Source organism: Mya arenaria, chromosome 9 (assembly GCF_026914265.1).
Source record: "Mya arenaria isolate MELC-2E11 chromosome 9, ASM2691426v1".
Classification (NCBI taxonomy): Eukaryota; Metazoa; Mollusca; class Bivalvia; order Myida; family Myidae; genus Mya; species Mya arenaria.
Genome location: NC_069130.1, coordinates 34,018,183 through 34,034,126, shown reverse-complemented (window position 1 = coordinate 34,034,126; position 15,944 = coordinate 34,018,183). Strand labels below are relative to the sequence as shown.

The 15,944-nt window shown below is 33.6% G+C and overlaps 1 long non-coding RNA gene across 1 annotated transcript in view; it reads right to left on the bottom strand.

The window, feature by feature from the left end:
- The window catches only part of LOC128245568 (uncharacterized), a 29,079-nt gene extending 20,281 nt beyond the window's left edge, over positions 1-8,798 (bottom strand). The window contains exon 1 of the long non-coding RNA XR_008263184.1: positions 8,395-8,798. This is a non-coding gene — a long non-coding RNA (uncharacterized LOC128245568). The remainder of the gene's footprint in view (positions 1-8,394) is intronic.
- Between the last annotated feature and the right edge of the window lie 7,146 nt (positions 8,799-15,944).

The following is a 15,944-nucleotide window of genomic DNA, read 5'->3' as shown; positions in this document are numbered from 1 at the left end:
AATAATTGCAAAGTTTAATATGTAAGCCATATCAGGCGCAGCCTCAACTTGACGACAATGAAGAATAAAATGGAATAAATAACATACATCAAATACTCAACGCCCAGATAACATGTTACACCACTGATAGGTGTCAATGTATTCCACTAATGACCCGTCGCAAACGATTCCAACAGAGATATTGGTTTCCTGCCAATGAAACCGACATAAAGAGAGACAATAAAGATATTTCAGATATTTTACGAAGCTGCAACTATTGTTGTTGTTGTTGCTGATGTTGCTGCTGCTGTTGTGTGTTTGCGTATTTTTTTCTGGACTGAACATTCCATAGTTGTGTTCAGCAATTTAATTGACATTTGTAAAATATCTGCTCAACATCTCATTACCTTTCCACTTTACAGAAACATTCCAATTAACCTGATACGCTCTTGACGTTCGTTCACACTTCCATGTATAAACTCACAAGCTTATACTTAGAAGCCAGCCTTAACATATCAAGTACGAGACAAGCGGATGTTCATTTAGGAATCACGTTGGCAAAACAAAGCACTATCCATTACCGACTTTGGTGTTCTGACACTCAAACAGACATAACATGACACAACAAAGAAGGTAATAAAGCTTATCGCTGATGGGTTGCCTATGTCTGTCAATGTCTGAAAATGGAAATTAAACGTCCACTTAAAATTGATGTTTTGGCTCAGTGGTGGAATTCTTTTTAAGAAGATAGATGGTTGAATATGTGTTAATTTCTATTTTTTAAACAAGAATATTGGAATAAAAATTTAAAGTGCATCATCAACATATATTGCGTGAACAGCAAATGCTAAGTTTATGAGCAAGCAATAAGCTGGACGTATTTAATATAAGTAAAACATAAAAATAGTTTTGTTCAATAACAACATATTTGTTATCAGCGTTGTGTTAAAATATAGATTTTGATGACAGATATGTAAGTCAGATAAGCAAATTCAGCTGTTAACATGAATAAAACAACTTATTTACTTATAAACGTTTACTGAATGAGTTCTTAATCCAAAACGACATTTTCATATCAAAAATATGTTAATGGCACTCTATGGATTACCAGAATTTGTTTATATCCCTCTTCTGAATCAGAAAGTCTGAACATACGAAGGTTATGGGCGAGCACTGAATACAGAAGGTAAACATATCAGCTCTCTATGAGCTAATTAATTATTGCTGTTCCCGAGCCACTGTGCACAAGTATGTATCGAAGCTTATTTAATATCTACAGCTATTTAAATTTAAGCGATTCAATTTCACGTTTGATCAAAGAACCCAATAATCTCAAATAAAGGCATAACATCACCTGAATAACCAAGTATTGAGTGAAATTCGCGGAGGAGTTTAGTAATAAAAAAGAACAAAACAGCTATAATTTTTTTTAGCTATTTTATAAGCTGTATTTTGTCTCATCAATTACGTAAATTCCACGAAATCCTAGTGTGTAAACACCTTATGTCCCCGTTACAAACTGATTCCATTACGATACGCAATCCATAACGATTTAAACTATTAATACGTCATCGAATACATCAGCTCACAACTTAAAAACTTGTCCAACTTGTTCTCTTTATAAAATATATTTAACCCCGATTAAAATCATCGCTACCGTACCGATAGCTACACACACGTTAAAGGCAAGCTCAAACTACACCTAAAATGTAAATAGAGAATGTAAGTAAGTGCCGTGGATGCTCGAAGTTTATCTGGCAAAGCAGACAACACCTTAAAAGTAAATCGAGATTACGAGATAAGTGCCGTGGGTGCAGGAAGTTTAGCTGCCAATCAGACTACACCTATAATGTAAATAGAGTATATTAGGCTAGTGCCGTGGATGGAGGAACTTAATTTTGCAAAGCAGACAACATCTAAAATTTAAAAACAAAAACAAATACTAGATAAGTGCCGTAGGTGTAGGAAGGTTGTCTAGAAAGGAAGTCTTCACCTTAAATGTAAATAGATAATACTAGGTAAGTGCCGTGGATGGAGGAAGTTTATCTCGCATGGCAGACTACACCTAAAATGTAAATTGGGAATACTAGGTTAGTGCCGTGGATGGAGCTAGTTAACATAACAATAAAACATGTGATTTTAACTAAGTTTATGTTTACAGTAAACAATTATAACTAATAAAGAATTTAAATATGCGCATGGAAACCAACTGGGAGCCAGTGTAAACCTCTTCTAAATAAACTAAACTTTGCTAATGAATTACACTGATTAGACATGTTTATTACAAATGCAACGTATACAAAGAATCAAAGAATGTTTACAAAAGAATAAAACTATTATGGATGAATGGAAAATTATTTTTTACTTTCCTTAGATGTTTGCACAGTAAATGATGTTAAAACGGTTTATTAGAGATTTCTTGATATTTGAAGGGACTTGAAACCAGATGGTCCTGAAAACGACAAATACAGTATTTCCTCAATTAAAACACAATGCATTCGAAACCATCCCAGGAACCGGCCAAAATAGTTCAAGTCTCTCGACTCTCGAGCCAACCGAAAAAGTGTACATAAAAACAAAATTTGTCATATACATCAAGCTTGAGTCAGCGATGAAATCGAGCCAAGCGACAACGAGCAGACGTGTTTTGACTGTATATATTTTTCATTATAAATGCTGGCGTCACTGCTTTGATACAGAATTAACTAGGAGTCTAAACTAGCTCATGTGCACACAAACTCACTCTTATTTATAACTGCAAAGTTTAAAACAAATTTGACGACAATGAAGTATAAAGTGGAACAAAATATCATACATCAAGTACTCAACGACCAGATAATATGTTACACCACTGATATGTGTCAATGTATTCCACTAATGACCCGTCGCATACGATTCCAACAGATATATTGGTGTCCTGCCAATGAAACTGACATAAAGAGAGACAACAGAGAGAATGTGATTAAAGTAATTGTCCATCGATTCCACACTGTTGCCAGTACTTGAGCATTCCATACATTAGATGGAATTGCTGATCAGGGGATATGTCGTACAGAAAATGGTCTTTACAAACAGGGAAGTGCATCATACACCAATATCAACTATCTATTTATAGTACGTTGTGTTTTATACTATGTTTTCTGCACATATCTCAACATGCATTTCCATTAAAGTAATGATTTAAGGTTACGTTTTACCCTCCGACAAAAATACTCCCTGTGCTTATATCAAAGTTTAAGTGGAAAGTAATTGCTTTCCGAGAAACACATTAATTGAAAATAAAGTAAATTAACATCACATATGATATACACGATATAAAAGATCGTAATAAACCTCAAGTATATTAAACTATATTTGAAATATATATTAAACATTCGAGTACTTACTTATTTTTCATTCAGAAAAATGTAACACTATAATTAAAGTATCTTCAATTACTTACAAACTTATCGCGTGATTATTATAAGTATCAAAATGTTCATAAAAAACATTGCTAAACACAAGTATGGATTGTTTATTCCAGGAGATAAAATAAAAAAAACACATACAACAGCAGCAGCAGCAGCAGCAGCAGCAGCAGCAGCAGCAGCAGCAGCAGCAGCAGCAGCAGCAGCAGCAGTTCCTTGATCAACTCCTTCTTACAAACAGGTTCATAGAAGGAACATATTTGAATTAAATTATGCTTCGGTATTGAAAATATGTTATCTTTATGTGAAAAGGTTGCTTACCTGTTGAATTAAATAAAACATACTAGCCAAACATTGGCACCAATAGAAAATGGCTTCAGAATATTACTTAATTCATTTTGCAGATATTTCTGAGGGATCTCGGAATTTCGTCAGCATGAGGTTTAATTTTCGAGTCGAAACGTAATGAAAGTTAAAATTACCATTGAATGGAAGGATGGGGGTTCTACGGTGATGTTTCTTCTGAATAAATTTGTAATATATTTTCCCCAAGAAAATACACGATCATTACACGTTATGGGAAATCAAAAAAAGAAGCAGTGTCTTTTTCCTTTCAAGCCATGCCTAGCAAATATAAGCATCATTCATCTTGAAAACTAATAGGTGTCCGTTTATTGCTCTAATGAGGTGTCCAATAAGATTCTAGTAATGCAATTGTAGTTCTGCTAATGCAACTTATATTAGGAAAGACAATAGAGAGAATGTAACTAAACTTATTGCCCATAACGTCCATATCTGAATTTTGTAAATAACTGTTTCTTTTAACATCTTATTAATTGGGTTCTGGAGCATATGGTTAGGGTTGTAAGTGAAAAATATATTATTTTAAGGAACTATGGAAGTCTGTTACGGGTATCAATTTCTAATAGAAGATTGGCTGCAAAATATCACATGCACGTGCACTTGTATGTGTAACTACACATACATATAAAAGTCGCAGTCGAAATTTTTTTGCAAAATTTTAGTTTAACTTTTACTCGTAAGCTCGCTGACACTCACCTTAAGTCAAACCTCGCTATGTCGAAGTCTTTGGGATCTCGGCGAATACTTCCATTTAACAAACATTTAGATAAAAAGAAGTACCGAACATGTCTAACTTTACCAAACTCATTCGAAAAAGGTTCGACAAAACCATAGCATCGAGATAACAAAGTTCGACATAGCGAGTCTCGACTGTATTTATATATCACTTTCCTCGTGCTGGCGTTTGAATATTCAAACACAAACAGATTCCTAATTGTACGTTTGTGGTACTCTAACTTCTAGGATCACACTATTTGTTTTAAAATATATACCTCGGAAAAATGTAACATAGGGCGCCATGTGGAATGTAAACCATTACCGCTTCGAGTAAATTGTGAAATAAACAATAATTTATTATCATAAATCAGGAGTTATATCTAGTATAGTAATTTTTTCTGTCCTTTTCCGAACAAATAGGGACATTTCGGAACCGGTACGGACATTGTCGAACAAAAACGGACATTACCGTGACATTGCGACTGCTAAAATAAATGACCGACAAGAAGACGTTGGTTGGTTTTCGCAAGTCGTTTAAAATCTCTCTATATGCCACAGCGTGTCATATTCTACTCGTACGTATAATCAAAGCGCGAATGCGCTAAAAGACTATCTGCGGGCAAATATGTGAGAGTTGCAAATTGTATTTGAACAATGGGAGTGGGTGAAGGGCACATAGATAAAAGTGAAAACTGTGCCAAGGGCCATGGCCAAGAGCGCTTGTGCACACATTGAGCGAGCAAACAAACATATCTATATCTATTTTATGGCGTATTGTGTCATTTTGTTTATGCAAAAGTCACTTCAATCGTCGTAATCCCCATCCCCATGTATTTAAGGTTACAATGCATGCCCCTTTCAATCTTTTCTAAACGTTTTTCGTTGCTTCGATTAGATATCATACGATAGGAAAGTACAATACATCATATATATATCATTTCTTTTTATGAACATACACGTTTTGTTTAAGGAAAATCTCCTTTTTTAACAAGCAACTTCAACAATAATTCCTTTCAAAAGGCACAGCTTATCACTTCAGTCGACATATCCCCAATCCCCATGTATTTAAGGTTATAAAGCATGCCCCTTTCAATCGCTTCTAAAGGTTTGTCCGTGCTTTGAGTAGATATCATACGATAGACATGTTTTATGAACATACACATTTAATTGTTTAAGGAAAATAATTTTATTTTACGAACAACTTTAGCAATAATTCCTTTTAAAAGGCAGAGTTTATCAGGTGGTCGTTTTCCCGCGGTGAGGACAAACATGTGTTCAGTTAATGTATGTAGAAACTATTTTAAGATTATTGGTCAGTTCATGTAAGTAGAAACTAATTTTAGATTATCGGAAATTGTCTGTTCTAAGAATGAGAATTTGATTGTGCTTTTTCAAGTTTTATTGATAAATTAATGTTATTAATGTTTTATGTAATTATCTTTGTAGAAATAGTACTAGTGCTGTTATGAATGATTCGCACTCTTTGGATGTTTTATAGGTTTAATCCGAACTACTTTGCCTCACCAAACGTATGCATAACTTACTGTCGTATCAGGGCATGTGTGCTAATATAAATTGAAAGCCTAACGTCTAAAACTATGCCAAGAATACACCGGAACGAAGCTTTTCTGCCAAAAAATGAAAACATCGTATTAGAAAAGTATCCGCCTAAAAGTCATACAATGAATTGCATTTTTTTTATTGTATAGCGGGCAAATCATAGTATTTGAAGCATTAGCAGCGCGAAACCTGAGTTTCAACTATTTTGACATTCAGACAAATAATCATATTTGTTTCTTATCTCAAAAAAGTAAAGCTTCAGGGTCACGCCAGGTTATAATAACAAACCCTGCTGGCGATGGGACACCTGCGGTCGGTAATAATTTCTGGAACATCTTGGGCTAAACTCAGAGTGAATATCATTAATGTTACCTTCCTACCAGAGCCTTCATTATTTTGACCCACATTAATGTGATAAATATAGCGATGTAAAAATAGTAATATTCTGCTAAAAATAAAACGCCGGGATACAGAAATGCAGCGCGAAAACAGCCGAACAAGCAGGAACTCATACTCGGACCGCAATACAACTAATCTATTTTTATGGTTGCGACGTCATTCTGCTAAACATAGAGCGCATTGAAACAAAAAATGGGTTAAAACGACTTGAAAAGAAAAACCAGGCGGTTTTATCTGCTTATAGCAAATGATATAACTCATTTTGTTTCCGAGAATTCACTCCGTTAATGCTTCATGAAGAAGAAAATTATGGAAGTAATTCAAACCGTTCTGTTAAAAATGTGGTTAGTTGTAGAGCATGTATGAGCTTGATAGTATGGAAACAGCTTAAGAAGTGTGTAATACATTAAAATCGACGATTTCTTTTTTCAAACGTACTCAAAGAATGAAATCCTCAAGTAAAATATCAAAACGTTTGATTTGAATACACAACAGCAACGACAAAAACTTTAAAATCTTTCAAGCACAGTATTGAGAGCCCAAACTTAACTAAACATATCAACTATAGATCTTCCACGAGACAAACGGATGGTCATTAATGATTCACGTTGGCCAAACAAAGCACAGTCCATTACCGACTTTGGTGTTCTGACAATAAAACAGACATAACAAGACACAACAAAGAAGGTAATAAAACTTATCGCCGATGGGTTGCCTATGTCTGTCAATGGAAATGGAATTTGAATGTCCACTTCAAAATGACGTTTGCGCTCAGGGGTGAAATTCGTTTTAAGCAGAGATGGCTGAATATGCGTGTAGTTTTATTTTATGAAACGAGAATAATAGAATAAAAATTAGAGTGCATCATAAACATATATTATTGTGTATATAACAATTGCACCGCTTATCAACAATTAATAAGCTGGACCTGTTTAATAATAAAGTCAAACAAAAAATAATGTTGTTCAATAATAACATATAATTTGTTATCAGAAATGTGTTAAGATATAGATTTTTGATCTTTGAAAGGATGCTCACCTGTTGAATTAAAACTACCATAGCCAAATTTTGGCATTCCTAGAAAATGGCTTCATAATCTTACTTAATTCATTTTGCTGATATGTTTTAGGGATCTCAGAATTTTACCAGCATGAGTATTTATTTTCGAGTCGAAAACCAATGAAAGATAAAATTACCATTGAATGGGGTTCTACAATGACGTTTCTTCTAAGTAAATTTGTAATATATTTTTCCAGGAAAATACACGGTCAGAAAGCGTGATGGGAAATCAAAATGGGAAGCAGTGTATATTTCCTCTCATGCCATGCTTACCAAATATAAGCACCACTCATCTAGGAAACTAATAGATGTCCGTTATTGATCTAATGAGGTGTCGAAAAAGATTCCAGTAATGCAATTGGAGTCCTGCTAATATAACCTATAAAAGGAAAGACAATACAGAGAATGTGACTAAACTTAAGCTCATCGAGTTCATCTCTAAATTTTGCAAATAATTGTTTCTCGACGTTATTGTCGTACATCATAGAAAATGGAAGAACTATGGAAATCTGTAATGGGTACCAATTTCTATCATTAGAGTGGTTGCAAAACACGTGCTCGAGTAATTGTATGTGTAACTACACGTACATATAAAAGTTGATGTTGAGTTTAAAAATCATTAACGAAATTTGAGTTAAAACTTTTAACCGAAAGCTCGATGAAACTCATTTGCGGTCAAATCTCGCTATGTCGAAGTCTTTGGGATATCGGAAAACACTTTGATGTAACGAACAATCGATATAAAAGAATTACATATCATGTCTTACTTTACCCAACACATTCGAATAAAAGTTCGACAAAACCATAGCATCGAGGAAACAGAGTTCGACATAGCGAATTTAGACATTATTTATATATCACTTTTTTCGTGGCGTACATGCAATTTAAAACTGATATAATGTACACTTACCTGAGTGAAGTATTGCACACAACGTAGCCCACAAGTACACGTAACCGTGAAAGTAGTTTGTCATCGACCATGCGAATGTCAATTTAGTAGATGCTTATATTTGATTATAACTACACAAAACTTGAACTATATGCACACTTTACCTTATCGAATTGTAAAACAGAATTAATCCGAAACATACAATCAAATAATAATGCATTCCATTAAGATTGATTTTACAGAAACAAAACATTCCAACGAAGCCGACAACCTTTGTAAAATATCTGCACAAACATCCTATTTCTTTCAACCTACAGAAATATTCCATTAAACCTGATAAGCCCTTGACGTTCGTTCACACTCCCATGTGCTGTTCCATTAAATGTGCAGACAGTTGAAATGCTCGTAACAAATACACCTCAACAACATATTTCTCCGGTTAGTGAATGCACAAATAGAACAAACAACCTTGCGTATATTGTGTTTTTGCATTGTTTCCGATTACTAGTGAATAACCTCTGAAGAGTGAGAGCGATGGGGAAACTATGAACAGATATGGTGACTTGTTTACTAGGCTGTTTTCAGTTATGAGCAGTTTTTAGTCAAAACAAATGCGGCCAGTCTGACCGGGTTTAAAAAAGTGATACCGATAATGTATTGCTTCAACAAAAACATAATTCTTATTTTACGTGCATGGTTCTTTCTTCTAGGACCACACTCTTCTATTTGTTTTAATAGATAGACCTCGGAAAAATGTGACATAGGGCGCCATATTGAATGCACACTATCTAGTTTGGTACATTATCTACCATATACGGATGTATCTATGTGTATGCCGCTTCGAGAAATTTGTGCAATGGATAATTATTTTAAAATCAGGAGTTATACAAAGTCGTTTAAAATATCTCTATATGCCACAGCGTATCGTATAATATTATATGCGAACGTGATAAAAACCAGGCGGTTTTCTCATGTATTAGGAAATGATATAACTGACTTCATTTCCGAAAATTAACAGAGAAACAGAAATATGGAAGTAATTGATACCGTTCTGTTGACAACTAGCTAGTGATAGAGAATGCGTGAGATTAATTTAATTTAATTAAATATGTGTACATGTCGTCTTTTTACACTTGAATAGTTATGCAAATGCTACAGAAACAAGCTCAGTAGCAAAAAGTTTAAACATAAACTCGGTTTAGTGGCACTGGGTAAACGCCAAAGACATAGAACATTAAATTACAAACAAGAAACATAGAAGAACAGCACAAAACTCCACAAACAGCACAGTGCATACATACTATATATACAAATATAGGTATGTTTATCAAGAATTGTTAGGTGCCGCCTTGGAACGGTCAGTAAAATGTAAATTTATTGGGGGTTTAAACCAGTTTATGTGCACAAACCTCACTCTTATCCAAACAATCCTTAATAAAGATAAAACGCAAAAGGTAAATCTTATCAAAGTATGCATTAACTTGAGGAAACTTATCAATAAAACAAATAATAATAAACGTATAGGTAAACCCCAAGTACTTCTATGATAAGAGATCCCAACTCTATCTGCAGACGGAGGGTTACCATTCAGAGCACCTAATGCAAAGATACGATGCAGTCATTGTTTGAAACTATTAACATACCATACAGTCTGCCTTATAAAATAAAAGGTTTAAAACTGTGAGATCATAGAGTTTCATAATAAAAAGCATCAATGTACTAAAACTGGGAACAAATAAGGAAAACATTATTAAAATAAAAGCGACCTGTATAAGCTAATCTTTCCTTCCAAATGATTTGAAAATGTAAAATATTTGGAGAAGTTTACTGCTGCGAGAGCTGAATTTTTTTACATCTGTACATATTCTAGAAGTTGATCTATCTATGTTTTAAATTGTTTACCTCGTTCAAACACCAAACCATACATTTTATTTTACTTTTGAATCTTACCAGTATTCAGTCGATCTTTGGGATTGAAATAAATGGTCCATGCACCGCTGAAAGATGAGAATCCGAGATACGATATGTTTTCTGAGATAATACTATTGTTATCAGTAGAGATGAGCCTACAATCACTATGCGACGAAAACTGTACAGAATAGACTGTTTTTATGGATGATTTGACCTGCACCATTTATTTCTGATAGTATGGAAACAGCTTAAGACGTGTGTAATACATTGGCATCCACGGTAATACCTACTTAAAGAATAAATTCCTCAAGTTTAATATCGAAACGTTTGATTGAAATACACAACAGCAACCACAACGACTTTATAAACTCACAAGCTCATACTAAGAAGCCTCACTTAACTAAACATATCAACTATAGATCTTCCACGAGACAAACGGATGTTCATTTAAGAATCACGTTGGCCAAACAAAGCACAGTCCATTACCGACATCGGTGTTCTGACAATAAAACAGATATAACAAGACACAACACATACGGTAATAAAGCTTATCGCTGTCTGTCAATGTCAATGGATATTGAATGTCCACTTAAAATTGACGTTTGCGCTCATGGGTGGAGTTCGTTTTAAGAAGAGATGGTTGAATATGCGTGGCGTGTAGTTTTATTTGATTGAAAGAGAATAATAGAATACAAATTTAGAGTGCATCATAAACATATATTGCGTATATAACAAATGAACATCTTATCAACAATTAAGAAGCTGGACATATTCAATAATAAAGTCAAACATAAAAAATAATGTTGTTCAATAACAATATAAATTTTGATGGCAGATATGTAAGTAAGATATATAAAGAATTCAGCTATCTACCTGAAAAAAACAACAACGTATTATTTATGGACGTTAACTTAGAGAGTACTTAATCCAAAACAACACTTCCATATCAAACATATGTTAATGGCACCGTATCGAGAGGGTAATTTCTATATTTAATCGATTCTATTACCTGCTTGATCAAAGAATCCAATTATCTCAAATAGACGCAAAACATCACCTGTATAACAAACCCTTGAACGAAATTTGCGGAGGAATTTTGTAATAAACATAGAACAAAACAGCTTTACAAAAAATATTTTATTAGCTGAATTTCGTCACATCAATAAAGTAGATTCCACGGAATCCCAGTATGTAAACACTTTTTGTCCCCGTTCCAAACCGATTTCATTACGATACGCATTTAATTACAATATAAACACTTAATCCATCATTGAAAACAACAGTTAAAGCTGCACTCTCACAGATATCTGGCAAAGCAGAGGTATCTTTCGCGTGAGCCGAGTTGTTAAACATCTTGAAACAAAACTATAATATTCAGTGTAGATGATTTTTATTATCAATTAAAACATGTACGTAAAGTCATCAACTGTTCTGTTTGTACTCGTTTTTTCGGACCACAGTCCAAAAAAACAACAACACGATTATATAAGCAAGAAGCTATTTTAATTTGCCTACAAGATTCACTCAGGTTAGTATATTTTCATTGGGTTTGAGAGTGTGCAGTAAGTTTACAATAAGGAAATGAAGTTCATTATTTGGACTTCATTGTTTACATCTTTTAAGTTAGTGAAATGCCTCAAACTTCCATTTTGACAGCGAAAAAAAAAACACCACAACATCGGCACGGCATGCCACGGACTTTTCTTCCTATAAGAGACAGTTTTCTGCCTTTCAACCTTACATATACTTCATGTTTGTATATACACTAAAGAGTAGGGCATGTTTGGTTTAATTTAAACTGTTCTCTGACAAATGCACAAATTTAGATACCATACATTTATTTTTTTTATCAATTTCAAAGACCGTTTAACATCTTGGTTTGCACAATATTTATTTTATAACAAATACACATTTATAACATACACACATGATATATAGATTTGAGTTGAAAGCCATTGGCTTGTATGAAACCTCTTTTCTAAAAGCATCTTACAGATAAAACATACACCAAAGCTGTTTCTTTAGAATGATATTGTTGAGATGGTGTAATGATTGATATATAATGACTTAAGAAAAATTAAAACATATCTATGTCTAGTGTTATACTGAACGAGGATAGCAACGTACAGACACCACACATTCACCAAAATTGCTTAAACGATAAATGATGGAAAGTTTTCTCGCGATAACCATGTTTTCTTTTCCTATTGCAATCACAATTGACAGAAATCCTGATCACTTTGCATGGCAAAACTGTTGGCGGGTTAACTCGTTAACACAACTGAGCGATCAAAGTACAATATTTCCCTCGTATTCAGTTGAAGACATTGTAAAACAAGTATAAACCTAAAAATACATACTTTCCAAATCGTTATATTTATTTCGATTTCTTACAAGACAGTTTATTTATTTATCCAAAATACAAATCAAAACCATTAAGTATTTTCCATAGGGCCAGGTCCAAACGCTAATTGTGATATATCTTTTGAATATGTCTGATGGAAAGGTTATTTGCAGAAATATGAAAAGAAATGAATGTGTGTTATGAGCGTAATGGGCATCAACATGTTTCACTGGTATGTTTCAATAAAAAATGCTTTTAAATATCAAATGACACACAATAAGGAAACAAGGTTTTTAACAAAAAATATACCAGCCAAACAGTAAGAACGGCGCGTTATCAGAAGCATGTGGAAAATAAATCAAGGTGATTTAAGAAGACGTAAACAATCGTTGCACAATGTTTTTAGGAAAGCGAATATCAACATTTCAACCTTTAATTAAACTGCAAAGTATTCAAAAGACTATTAACCGTGACCTTGACGTTTCATTTACTCAAAATAATGCTTATAGTGCGGACAATGCGTTCTTGAGAATATTAAACGTGACCTTAACCTACCATATATTGTTTTGTTTTTTTAAAGCGGGCATAACATGTACAGCGAAACATAGTATGTAGTTCTTAATAATACATCTTGTATAATTAGATAAATATATGTGTCATTCGCGTGTAATGAAAGGCACATACTACCGTTAAATAGGGTATACGAAGAGTATAAAGAGGGAGTATGTAATCGTTTTTTTGCACACATGTAAATTTGTTGATATATTTTTTACATGTTTCATTTTGGCAACATTAAAAAAAGCTTCCTTCTGGATTGGCTGATTGAGTTGGGGACAAGTAATGTATTTGCTGTACCCTTAAACTTTCGCTTGCAAGAAATTAAATTATATATCTCCATTTGTAACAACTTGAGAATGCTATCATAATACAAAGAAAAGCGTGATTGAGATCTAAATGTAAAATAAACAATATAGTTTAATCAAATGAAAATAGGGGAATAACTCTCTGACAATTGACGTTATTTTATCTAAATTGCAGTAAGAATTTCATTCCAAATATAATCTAAGATGATGTTAAATGTATATTTATATATAAGCTCATAAAACATAACCGTTTGGCTAGTTGCCACAAATCTATCTTGACTTGGCTCTGAACGCCAGGACAGAGATAATAAGAATTAAACGAACAGCCAGAAATCCGTTGGAAAAGTTTTGTACTTTTAGCTGGTATAATGTAAATGCAGCATGTCGACGTACTGAATGATTGATCATAACAATTAAACAAACAGCCATGTAACTGATGGAAATGTTTTATACCTGTACCTGGTACAAGTGAAATGCAGCATATCGACGAACTTATGATTTGTTCAGATGTTGGTTTAATTAACAAAAACAGCAGTACTCTTACAATTCATTATACGAATGTTTATACATTAAGCTGTTATGCGATCGAGCTTTGCTGAAATAATGACTGTGTCCTTCATGAGAGTCTACAAAATTAATGTTTCCTGCATAAACTATTACCTGTTGCATACGTCCCATTTCCAAGACACAAAGTGATATCCAATTAATGCTACCCAATAAACTACGAAAGTAGACAGATACCAATATCCTGATAATAAAACTGACATGATCAGTAACAATACAAATAATGTACTTAATCTTTTCCAGTTCTTTTGTTGTTGATAGTTAGATAAACCCTTAATGGAAATCAAGGCAGTTTCTGTTCAGAATATTAGTTACATATTAAGCTACGTCATGACTTCGGTTAAAGGTACCTAGGCACATGTACTGTTTAGACTATGAGCTACATATTCAATCATATCTTACGTTTAACGAATAGTCGATCAGAAACACAAACTCTGCTGGGCCTTTGTTTACGCAAAGTCTCTTGTATGAAAACTAAAATCTGCAATTTTCTGTACACATACGGGGCAATGATGTATGACAATTAAAATTTGCTATTGTCTGTACACATACTTGGCAATGCTGTATGAAAACTAAAATTTGCTATAGTCTGTTCACATACGGAGCAATGTTGTATCAAAACTAAAATTTGCTATAGTTTGAACACATATGGGGCAATGTTGTATAAAAACTAAAATTTGCTACAGTCTGTACACATACTGGGCAATGCTGTATGAAAACTAAAATTTGCTATTGTCTGTACACATACGGGGCAATGATGTATGACAATTAAAATTTGCTATTGTCTGTACACATATGGGGCAATGATGTATGAAAACTAAAATTTGCTATAGTCAGTAAACATACGGCGCAATGTTGAATGAAAACTAAAAATTGCTATTGCTTTTACTCATACGGGGCAATGCTGTATGAAAACTAAAATTTGCTATTGTCCGTACACATACGGGTCAATGATGTTTGCAAACTAAATTTGCTATTGTCTGTACACAAACGGGGCAATGATGTATGAAAACTAAAATATGCAATTTTGCACAATACGCTGATGCTTAAACCGATGTTTAATTTAATGTCAACATTTAACATTATAAAACATTACTATTGGTCGCACATTTAAAAGCCTTAGGGTATTTATAGAGGAACTATCTATTGAAAAAATGTAATGAAATTCAGAGATTCCAAGGGTAAACAAATGTAAATCATGCGTATACCTCATAAGGTGGTTTTCACAAGTGTTATTCCGATCCACATTTTCACTCAAGTCGGAATATTGAAACATATATCCAATATTTCAAAGATTGATTGTTTCTGCACTAGTATTTTCTTTCCTCACCTTTTTAAAAGACCCTTTCCATGTTTGGATATACTTCAAAAAATAATCTGCAAAACCACTTCAATGGACACAACTAATCAACCTGTATAACACTCTTGAGAGAAAGTTGCAACCAATTAATCATCGGAGGTTTTCTACATACTTAACAGAAACAAGTGTTTTTGTAGAGTGAAGCAAGTGTACTGGAATTCTCCTAGGAATGACAGTATAGGAGGAACTTCCAAGAGATATATTGAGTTCACACGGAAAATTATGTTTGCATTGCTGAGCTCAATTGTGAAAAAGCAAGCTTGCAAAACCAAGATGGATTTTGCACAGGGACTGTGCCTGTCGGCAAAATGTGAAGTATTGCACTTTAAACTCTTAAGGTCATGAATATTTTAATCACAAAGTGTTTCGCAAGCGGTTGAGAAAGTTTAACCAGCTGTTCTACGGTATTTGGCATTGCTATGGTCTTTTTATGCCTGATAATTATTTTCTTGCGATGAAATTGAGAGTAATATATATTTTAATGTTGATTATCGGATTTCAAGCGGTCTTTTGATATTGAAAGCCTAAG